This window comes from Camelina sativa, chromosome 4 (genome assembly GCF_000633955.1).
Source record: "Camelina sativa cultivar DH55 chromosome 4, Cs, whole genome shotgun sequence".
Classification (NCBI taxonomy): Eukaryota; Viridiplantae; Streptophyta; class Magnoliopsida; order Brassicales; family Brassicaceae; genus Camelina; species Camelina sativa.
This window is the reverse complement of record NC_025688.1, coordinates 22493070-22504208: the sequence shown is the minus strand read 5'-3', so window position 1 is coordinate 22504208 and position 11139 is coordinate 22493070. Positions and strand designations below refer to the sequence as shown.

The window sequence follows — 11139 nt, the reverse complement described above, 5'->3', positions numbered from 1 at the left end:
ATGTATATGTGGGAATAAGCACAAGCAGGATCCATGCCCGTGGTCCAGTCGGAGTAGAAGGATTATTGACAACGAGATGGTACAACTAAGTCTATTTTGTCTTTCCATAGTACATTGAATTGTCAAAAGCTCTGAAGTTTAAATGGTTGTGGTGATGAATGACAGGATAATGAGAGGAAAAGGACAAGTTGTTGATGGAGACAATGGAATCGCTTACACCCGAAGGACCTTCCTGTCTTAAAAAGGACAGAGGCTGTGGAGAATGGGAATTAGTTCTCTATCTTAAAATGGAATCGCTTACACCCGTAAGGACCTTCCTGTTTTATTTAATTTGTATCTATCTATGAGAGCTGTTATTTGTTCACATGTTGTCAAGTTAGTTTCAGTTTGAGTTTATGTTTGTTGTGTTGAGTTAGTTTCAGTCCGAATGTTTGGTAAATGTCACCGAGTGTTTTCTTGTGTTGTATTAGTTTAACTTGTTTTAATGATATGCTTGTGTTGTTTCAGTTTAACTTAATCAATGTTTGCTTGTGTTGTTTCTGTTTAACTTAATCAATGTTTGCTTGTGTTGTTTCAGTTTAACTTGTTTTAATGATATGCTTGTGTTGTTTCAGTTTAACTTAATCAATGTTTGCTTGTATTGTTTCAGTTTAACTTGTTTTAATGATATGCAATGGTCAAATGATTGCTATGTGTCATTCCATTAGGATTGTCGACAAGAAGAAGAAGAAGACAAGAAGGTTTTGCTCACGGACAAGAAGCTTTTAAAAACTTCAAATTTAAAAACCTTTAATGGACCTATGAAATATTAAAGTTTCTTAAGAAAATTTTAATTTCACTTTTTTCAAAATTAAAAATAAAATTTGTTTTAAGATACTTTTATTACATTCTTTGATGGACATGCCCTTAGCCCGTCTATTTCAGTGAATGGAATAACATAAGTTTCTTATGTATTAGGTTATCTTCATTCTCGTTGTTCTTTTTTGGAGAGCAAATATAATTTCTAGAAGACAGACAAAAGCTCTGAGAGCAAACTAGTGGTAATTAAATACATCCGGGATTGAGTATTCGAAGAACTTGCAAAGGTCTTATAATATTGCTGACGAGAGACCTCTCCAAATATTATAATTAAGGTTAACCATATGTTTTGTTGAACAAAAAAAAACATATGTTTTACATTATAGTATTAAGAATAAATTAAAAGCCTTAACACAATATTTTTACTTTCGACAGAAATATTCAATACTAAATGGCTTACACAGAGATGCATACCGCGCGCATACGTTTGTCTCCTAAACCAAATCTCGTTCAGATTATAGTTTTAACTTCTAACTTTGAAATACGATTCAGTTTCATCATATCCAAGACTGATTATATGCTTTTGACTGCGTATATATAGACTGTTGACATTACACATTTTTTTAAGTTTGTTTATATAAAACGTAGTAATGGCCCGGCAGAATCTATTGGTTTGATGTGGAAAAAAAAACAAAACAAAACAATTTACAATGTTAATGAGAGAGGTTAAAATATTGGAGGAGACATGGGAACAATGTCAACAGTTTTGGGCAGTAATAATATTATTTAAATTTTCAACTAATCTGCTAAAATATTTTTTCTTAAATCACAAGCATATTGTAGAATTCCAAGGGAAAGAGTTGGATTCTCAATGGTTTTCCAATTTTAGGTGCCTTTGGCTACAAGTCTACAACGACTACACACATACTCTAATATATGCAGAGTCTATATGTTTACTTTAATATACTAGGGAGTTTGTTTCAATTTTAAATGACTAGAAGACGAAATTCGCATTAAGTTTTAGTTTAATGATATAGTATTCATCATTTGCGTTAGTTAATACTTAATACTACTTACTTACGTATTCCATTTTAAAATATTCTAATATTTGTTATGTTTGTTTGGTGAATAAGCTGATGCCATGATTTTTGCAAATAATTATATAGATCTAATAACAATTCGTTTGGACATTAGTATATTTTAATAATAATGCCATAAAAATTCGATCTGTTTTCTAAACACATTTTGTCCGTTTGTCGGCTTACCACGGCAGCGGGAATATTGGCGGCCGGTTTGCCCTCTTGATTAGTATTTTTTTAGATAGCTGATTATTAAAATCGTACGTACAATACCAGTTAATTAACAACAGAGAACAGCAGCAGCAAGAGAGTAATAACTTCGGAGCCTTATACGTAACTTCCCTAGCTACGGTACATATAATATGTAAAATGATAGTATGATTTTTCTAGGAAAGTGGTTTAATTATTTGTCTCTATGTTCTTCCTTAATTATTAAAACGTGATTAGCTCGACGATTAAGGTGGAAAAGTAAAGTAGCCTAAAGTCTAACGTCTATTCACTTTTTTCATGCAATAATTTGCGTCCAAATTTTTTCGCGTTAATGGTTTATTAAAAAAACTATTCCCTTTCGTAACATAGTATAAGATGTCTTAGAGGTTTTTCTTTGTTTCATAATATAAGTTCAGTTATCTAGGCAACTTTTAAATTAATTTCATACTTTTTCTTATTTATTTTATGCAATTTTGTTTATGATTGGATAAAAAAAATTTAAGTAAACATTTTTTATTATACGTACTATTAACTAAGACATCTTATATTTTGAAACAAAATAAGTATAAGAGATGCATGAAACGACAATGAAAGTATACAAAGAACAAAGGTTTATTATCAAAAAAAAAAAACAAAAGTTTCTTTAAAACCAAAGAAAAAGAGATTACCACTAGATAAATCTGAAGCTGTTGTAAACTAGAGAAACTCGAAGGAGGTTTTCTCTTCTTATTATTAATGAATCGATTAGTACATCATACATATAGTAGAAGGCTAAGCCTTATCTTCCTAATTCCTAAACCGAGGTTTTCTCTTCTTATTATTAATGAATAGATTAGTACATCATATATATATATATATATAGTAGAAGGCTAAGCCTTATCTTCCTAATTCCTAAACCGACTTGACAAAGGAAGAAGGACCGATGGGCCTTACAAAATAAGACATGTAATGGGCCGGTTAAGGAAGTCCACTCCAAGTGCTTTACAACACTCCCCCTTGGATGACATAACCGTGCCGATGCTAAGGGATCAGCGCAATACGCTTGGGGGTGATGCCTCATTAAAACCTTACCAGGAAAACCTATTGGGAAAAAACCATGGTGAAGGAAAAAGAGTACAGCACGCATTGCTCCCCCTGTTCTAAACATCACTAAAAGTCCCTTAAGTCTCCGCATTCCAATCTGGTGCGTGAGCTTCTTAAATGTTGATGTCGGTAATGATTTAGTGAAGAGATCGGCTGAGTTGTCGCAGGATTGAACTTGTACCACTTGAACTTCTCCGGCCTTTTGTAGTTCATGTGTGAAGAAGAACTTAGGTAAAATGTGATTCGTCCGATCTCCCTTGATATATCCTTCCTTGAGCTGTGCGATGCAGGCCGTATTGTCTTCATATAGTACCGTCGGCTCCTTATCGTTGGCCATGCCACAATTTGTCATGATATGTTGAGTCATCGATCTCAACCAAACACACTCACGGATAGCTTCATGCATTGCCAAAATCTCCGCATGATTAGATGAAGTGGCCACAATCCTCTGCTTCATAGAACGCCACGAAATCGTTGTACCACCGTGTGTAAACACATAGTCGGTTTGAGACTTTGAGTTGTGTGGATCCGATAAGTAACCTGCATCAGCAAAACCAACTAAACCTTCTTTGTTATAGTTAGTATAATATAAACCCAAATCAAGCGTTCCTTGTAGGTAACACAACACATGTCTGATACCGTTCCAATGCCTCTGGGTCGGACAAGAGCTAAATCTAGCTAGGAGGTTCACGGCAAAACATATGTATGGTCTAGTGTGGCTAGCCAAGAACATTAACGCTCTTATAGCACTGAGTTATGACACTTCCGGACCGAGAACTTCTTCATGGTCCTTCTTTGGACCGAATGGATTTTTATCCAAATCAAGGCTCCTTACAACCATTGGTCTAGTCAATGGGTGAGCTTGGTCCATATTAAACCTCTTGAGTAACTTTTCAGTATATGCCATTTGATGCACAAGGATTTCATCATTTATGTACTCAAGTTGCAATCCCAAACAGAACTTAGTTTTACCTAGGTCTTTCATTTCAAACTCTTTCTTGAGATATTCAACTGTTTGGGCGATTTCCCCAGAGGTTCCTAGTATATTCAAATCATCCACATATACTGCTATGATCACAAACCCTTTGTTTGCAAACTTCTTTATAAAAATACATGAACTGATGGGATCATTCTTATAGCCCTCTTTGGCTAGGTACGCACTCAATCTATTGCACCACATACGCCCACTCTGTTTTAATCCATAAAGGAATTTGTTTAGCCTTATGCAGTATTGTTCTTGAGAATCCAGTGTTAATCTCATATAAATTTCATTATCCAGTGGACCATATAAATATGCGGTTACAACATCCATTAACCGCAAATCCAGTCTTTCTCTTATAGCCAGACTTATTAAGCCTTATATCTCACGATTTCATTACTCTCATTTCTCTTTCTTACAAAGACCCATTTATGTCCAACTGGCTTTATATCTAATAGTGTCCTTAAGATCGGACCAAACACATTCCTTTTCTTTAATGAACTTAACTCCACGTCAATGGCTTCTTTCCATTTTAACCATTATGAACTTTGAGTGCACTCTAATATAGACGTGGGTTCATGATCCTCATTTATCTCAAGTGCTACCTTGTATGCAAATATTTCATCAATGCTGATATTCTTACTGTTCCATTGTATTCCAGACATGATATAATTGACTGAGATCTCATTATTTTCGATACCTTCAGGTCCTTGAGGTTCAGCGTCCCAAACCTCATTTGATACCTTAGGATTTACCGCGGCCATGTCTATAATTTCCTTAACCTCGGTTTGTTTTGCACCTTTCTTAGATTTCCGAGGGTTCTTATCTTTGGAACCTAATGGTCTACCACGTTTCAAACTGGCCTTAGACTCTGTAGCAACTTGATTATTGAGTTTCTTTTGAACATCAATACGTATTGGTGCATTACAAGCTGGTATGTACGATTTTGTTACTCTCTTTGGGTCAGCAAAGGAATCTGGCAATTGAATAGCTAGTTTTTGCAAATGTATAATCTTTTGGACCTCTGCCTTACATGCTAGAGTCCGAGGATCTTGCCAATTTAAGGATGTTTGATTCCATGATAATTCTTTGACCAGCTTGTTATTCTCTCCACCCAACATAGGAAATTCGGATTCAGCAAACTGACAATCCGCATATCTAGCCTTAAATAAATCACCCTTAGTTGGCTCAAGATACTTAATAATGGTGGGAGAATCATATCCAACATATATTTCCATCCTCCTTTGAGGTCCCATCTTTCTGTGGTGGAGCAATTGGTACATAAACGGCACACCCGAATGTTTTTAGATGGGATATCTCTGGCTCATGACCCGTTAATAATTGGGATGGTGAATACTTATGTTCACTAGATGGCCTGATGCGTATAAGTTCTGCTGCATGTAATATTGCGTGTCCCCAAACCGACACAGGAAGCTTCGACCTCATAAGTAATGATCGAGCAATTAATTGAATGCATTTGATGAAGGATTCAGCTAATCCATTTTGTGTATGTACATGTGACACAGGATGTTCCACAATTACCCCCATGGGATGTAAATTCACCTGCATTATCTAGACGTATAGTCTTAAATGGAAATAGTACATCATATATATAGTAGAAGGCTAAGCCTTATCTTCCTAATTCCTAAACCGACTTGACAAAGGAAAAATGGTTGATGGACCTAACAGAATAAGACATGTAGCGGACCGGTTATGGAAGTCCACTCTAACTGTTTTACAACAAAAGCAAACAAAAAAAAATCAAAATCTCTGTTAATCAACAATTACAAAGTCTATCGCCCAAAGTAAAATTGTAAATTTAATAAAAGTATGTTTAACTGAAATTAATTATCTGTATTACCAATTAAAAAATGACTATAAAGCCAACTATCAGTCTATCACTTCGTTTACTAACAAAAAAAAGTTCTTTATGTAAGTTCAGATAGACGAAATTCAAAACTAGTCAATCACATGCCTATAGAACTTTATATTATATATTTACTTCGTTTATAAGGACAAAATAAAATAATTGCTGATGGTTTATATAGATGACGATTGACGAGATTCGATCATAAAGACCTATAAACCGAGCTATATGCACAAAACAAATTTTAAACTACTACGATAACGAAAAAAAAACAAGAAAAGAAAAAAAGAACTAATTGAACATTACCGTTGTCATGCGGCAACCCTTTGCTTTAGTAGCAACATTTATTAATAAACAATTTTTGAATACCTTCAACAAAAAAGAAAAAAAAAAGGTTGGAGATAGGACCGGGAGACAAACATTTGCTGATATCATACTGAAATCTAGAGTTATATATGTACCACAGTTGATTAAGCGTATATATATACATTACTAAGAATCGACCTCAAATATTGACAAACAATTTTACTGCATAAATTGTTGAAAATATAATATTATATTATCTTTTATCACCTTTAAAATAATATTGTAAATGTAAAATCTAAAGATGCGCCAAATAAAAATATACAATGAGAAGCACATCGCATAATTTGTGGAAAATGATTACTTACTTATTCACACTAGCTAGCATGAATCTTGAAAGATCGCCTAGAAACAGAACATTAATAAATTAAGGAATAAACCGTTAGGGTGTAACGCTATGGGTTTTCTTTAGCATCGTTTAAAGATTGTGTTGTCAATAATAGTAAGGTTGTTTTTTTTCTTTCTTTTTTCCAAGTAGATAATTTTACTTTTTTGAAGTAGATGCCAATATTATTTGGTCTGGATTTCTTATAGACCAAATCCAGGGTGCTTCAAATTAGTATTATATGCCATTGTGGTCCAGAGGATCTCACATGTTGGGATTTACCTTTACTTAACTTTACTAATTTTATAAGTGATTAATTTTTGTTATAAATCTTGTTTTCAACATAAAATCAAAACCAAATCTCAAAGAGATCTTATTTTGGCAAGGAAAAGGATAGGCACATATAGCCATATACAGTATATACAATAAGCATGTCTTTTAATTTACACGCATATTTTTAACACAATTTAGCCATATTTATATATTTTAAAAAATAAATTTCATTGTGTTAAATTTATGTTTTACGTTTAATATTTTTTTTTGGTTTTAATTTACATTACAATTGCAATTAATATGATATTTTACTTTGGGCAATTCTTATAAATACCACTAAAATATGTTTTCTTTCCAAAAATAGTACTACACTTTAGTTTTTTCCAAAAATACCACTAAATACATTTTTTCCAAAATTACCACAAAATTGAATTAAATTTTAATACTAGATATTAATTCTTAAATCCTAAATACTGAACCCTACCTTTTAAAAACTATACCCTAAAACTAAATTTGTCAATCCAAACCTAAAAAAATTACACCCTTAACAATCAATTTTTGGTGGTTGTGGTATTTTTAGAAAAACAAAACTTTTGTGGTATTTTTGGAAAAAAAAACAAAAAAACGGTATTTTTGAAAAAAAAAAAAATAGTGGCATTTTGAGGAATTACTCTTTTACTTTTACACTTGACTAGTCATTTTTGAAATGTACTTTCCAATTAAAATTAGTTAGATATCATATCTTTGGAAGCCCTTGTAAATAGAGAAACATCAAGAGAGTCACTGTCTTAGTAAATATTATAAAATCATTATCATTGTATTTGAAACCCTACTCGTCTAACTCTTGCCAAAATCCAGAAATAAAACAATGTCACACACCCCATGTGACAATTTTTTAGCCGATGATGTGGACCTTGTGAATATTGATTAAGAAATTATTTGGTTCGTTTCCCGATTGATACAAACAAGTTTCGTGATATGGGTCTAGAGACTTTTAAACAAAAACAAACCAGAAAAGTTTCATGATATGGATCACTTTTATAAAGAAAAGTCTACCTATTTTCTTCTATTCTGCATTAACAAATAGAAAAAACACACTTAATTAATAATTATATGCATATGTCATATGTAGTGTGTATGCATATATCTATTGTTTATATCAATCATTCTCATTCTCAAAGGTTTTGACATGCCCACAAGCAATCTCACTTGCCATGTCTTTTTTGTTTTAAATGTGTATTGTATATGATACTGAAGTGTGTACATATGTATAATTTTATGTTATTTTACGATACATGTTCATCTTTATGTGTGTGTGTGTGTCACACATATCTAATCAAGTATATATCTATGCATTTTTTTTACCAAAAAAAAGGTATGTATATGCACTTATGCAGGTATGTATATATTATCTACCGATATATCTATCTATTTTCTATCTCCATATTCGCGAGAAACAAAATATAGTATAGCGATCTGGAGCACTTCTTATAAAACAAACCTCATATAAATATCGATATTTGTTAATTGTTAGTCACCAATCAAAACAAAAATTGTTACACTTTCTGCTGCACCTCTTTAACTATTCGTAGGGCCCTCTCGCCTTCTTGTATATTCCAATGTCATTATCTTCCCTACAAATTCTTGTAATAATTCCAAACTATTTGTTTAGAGATTTTTTTTTTCTATAAAAATATTTGTTTAGAGATTTCTCTAAAAGTGTATTTTTATTACTTTGCGTTAATTTTGGCTGTTGTAATTTTGGCTAAGAATAGTCGAAATTGCTCAGCGAAAGTCTCTTTCTCTTAAAATGCTTATATGCGTAAACCATAAAACCAGGTCATACCCATTACGATCGGGTGGGGGATTAGGTACGTAGATAAGTTATTATGGATGGCAGCGGCCTAGCTGGGAAAGTGTACTTACCAAGTGAAAGACCGAGTGAAGTTCTTGGGAATTTGACTCGGTCAACCTATAGTGCCAAATGGGTTTAAATCGAGTACATAAGACATATTGAATGAGCTACCGTGCGTAATTTAAAAGATCTTTAAGAAATCATATTTGGGCATATATATGTTATGAATCTATACGACTGAGTGGGTATCATGCATCGAGATATTTCAATTTTTTTTGGGTGTTTGTAATCTGATTCGACCTATCGTTTCCATTCACCCACACAAAGAAGTAAAACAATACTTATACAAACCCAAAACTCTCTAGAAGAGACTCTAGACAGCGACATAAAATCAAAAGAAAGAACACAGTCTTAAACGAATAAAAATCATGCATCAAACCATAAGTTCCATGCAAGTGAACATTTTTCAATGATAGAAGATGGAGTGGTTTGATCAAAAAAAGAAAACGGAGTGGATCCACGTATCTATCTGCTGTCTGCATGCTTTAGCCAACTTCTAAAGTATATGGACGAACATCGTTATAAATCGAAATTGCATAAGTGTCAGTTTTTTTCAATTTAAAGCGACACTTAGATCAACATGAATGGAATATATATATTCACTTCACGTGGAAACAACCATTATCATGTAGCCAACCCAAATTAAATTTACAAATTTGGGGTTAAATTGACGTACTTTTTTAACAACCGGTGGTGTCTTTTTTCACAATCAAAGAATATATATTTTCAAAAAAATTATTTTGTCTTTGTCCTTAGCTAATAACCAAACAAAATAATTAATTAGTTTCCAATTTATGTTTGGACCCAAAAAGCTGTCAGCGTCAGTAAAAAACGGACCCACGATTCCTAAATGTTGCCGCCTGTCCTCCTCACATCCTATGCTTTTATTAATTAATTACACTGTTTTTGTTAATCTCTTCGTATCTCAGTGATCCCATCGTTTAATATTCTGTTTTATCAAATGGACCCTCGTGTTAATGTTAATTACAAGCTAAAGGCAATATTAATATACATCATTCATTTTTAATACCAAACAAACGGACTAAATCATCTGATGTTATAAGCTCAAAAAAAAAAAAAAGATTCGAGGGTTAATTAAATAAAATAATTGGAGTGATGTGGTGGAAACACTAGTCCGTACAGAACATGGACCCCACGAGATATAGTACGTACAAGACAGAAGTCATTCCGATGTAGTTTTAAAGTTGGTTCGAGATTGGGATATAGTTAACCTTAGTTACCAAACACTTGGCTAAGATAAGAGATTGAGAAGATAGAGATCGTCATTTTTGTCCTTAGGAACCAACGAGGAAGAGGGGAATATCTCTCTGGGTTTATGTTAAACCACAGAGGTCAGTTATGTTTTGTCTATTTTACCAATTTTAGCTGCCACAATTACGACTTTGTCCCCTCTTTCACTAAACATCAAGCATTTTTTTTCCTCCACATTTCATTCTCTGAAGTTTAATAGTACAATATTAATTAAATAAATTAAATTAATGATGTTAATTGTATGACTAAGGTTCATAAGTTTAAAACTTAACCTTGGGAAGCAGATCTATAACCCTAGAACAATGTCATCGCTGTTAGGAAATTCCAAGTATGTTTTGAGTTGTAAATCAATTAACATGATACTAGTGCTTACTTTGTTGGTCTAAACTGAGTTTGTTGTTCATCAAAAGTGTTCCGTTAGTAATCTCACATTTAAAGTTATAAGATGTATAAATTAATATGCAATAGACCAACTCTATTATATTTTCCCAATATTCTGTTAAAAACATTAATTATGAAACTTCAAAATCATAGATAACTAAATTTCTTGAAATATTTTGAGTACAGGTTTTTTTTTCTTAAGATTAACATAAAAACCAAAAACATATTCTCTCGTATATAACTGTATAAGGTCATTTTTTCCAAAACGTGTTCTACGGTAGCTAAGGAGAGGGCCACCGGCCACATACATATATATATGCGCCAAATGAATCCATATAAGCGTTCTGCATATTTATGTCTGTCCTTTTTTTATGGCTTACGACACAGACAGAACAAGAAAAGAAAAGAAAACTTAGATATTATTGTGCATGAAACTTGAGCTACGTTTCCCCACTATTTTCCATTCATTTATGTTCCAGCACTTTCAAGCGTTATTCACGCTTCTTCTAACAGTTGTGATTCGATTTCTCTACCGCATTTCAGAAATTTGAAGCTAGCAAGTATTCTAGAACGGATACATATGAATGTATATAC

The 11139-nt window shown here is 32.8% G+C and overlaps 1 long non-coding RNA gene across 4 annotated transcripts; it reads left to right on the top strand.

Annotated features, from left to right (window-relative positions):
- Positions 1 to 951, top strand: LOC104781860. 4 transcript variants are annotated; one of them, XR_766950.2, is made up of 3 exons: positions 1 to 79; positions 166 to 305; positions 708 to 951. It is a non-coding gene; the product is annotated as an uncharacterized LOC104781860 (long non-coding RNA). The 4 variants fall into 4 exon arrangements; XR_766949.2 differs by having other exon boundaries at positions 650 to 951; XR_766951.1 differs by lacking the exon at positions 708 to 951 and adding an exon at positions 471 to 485.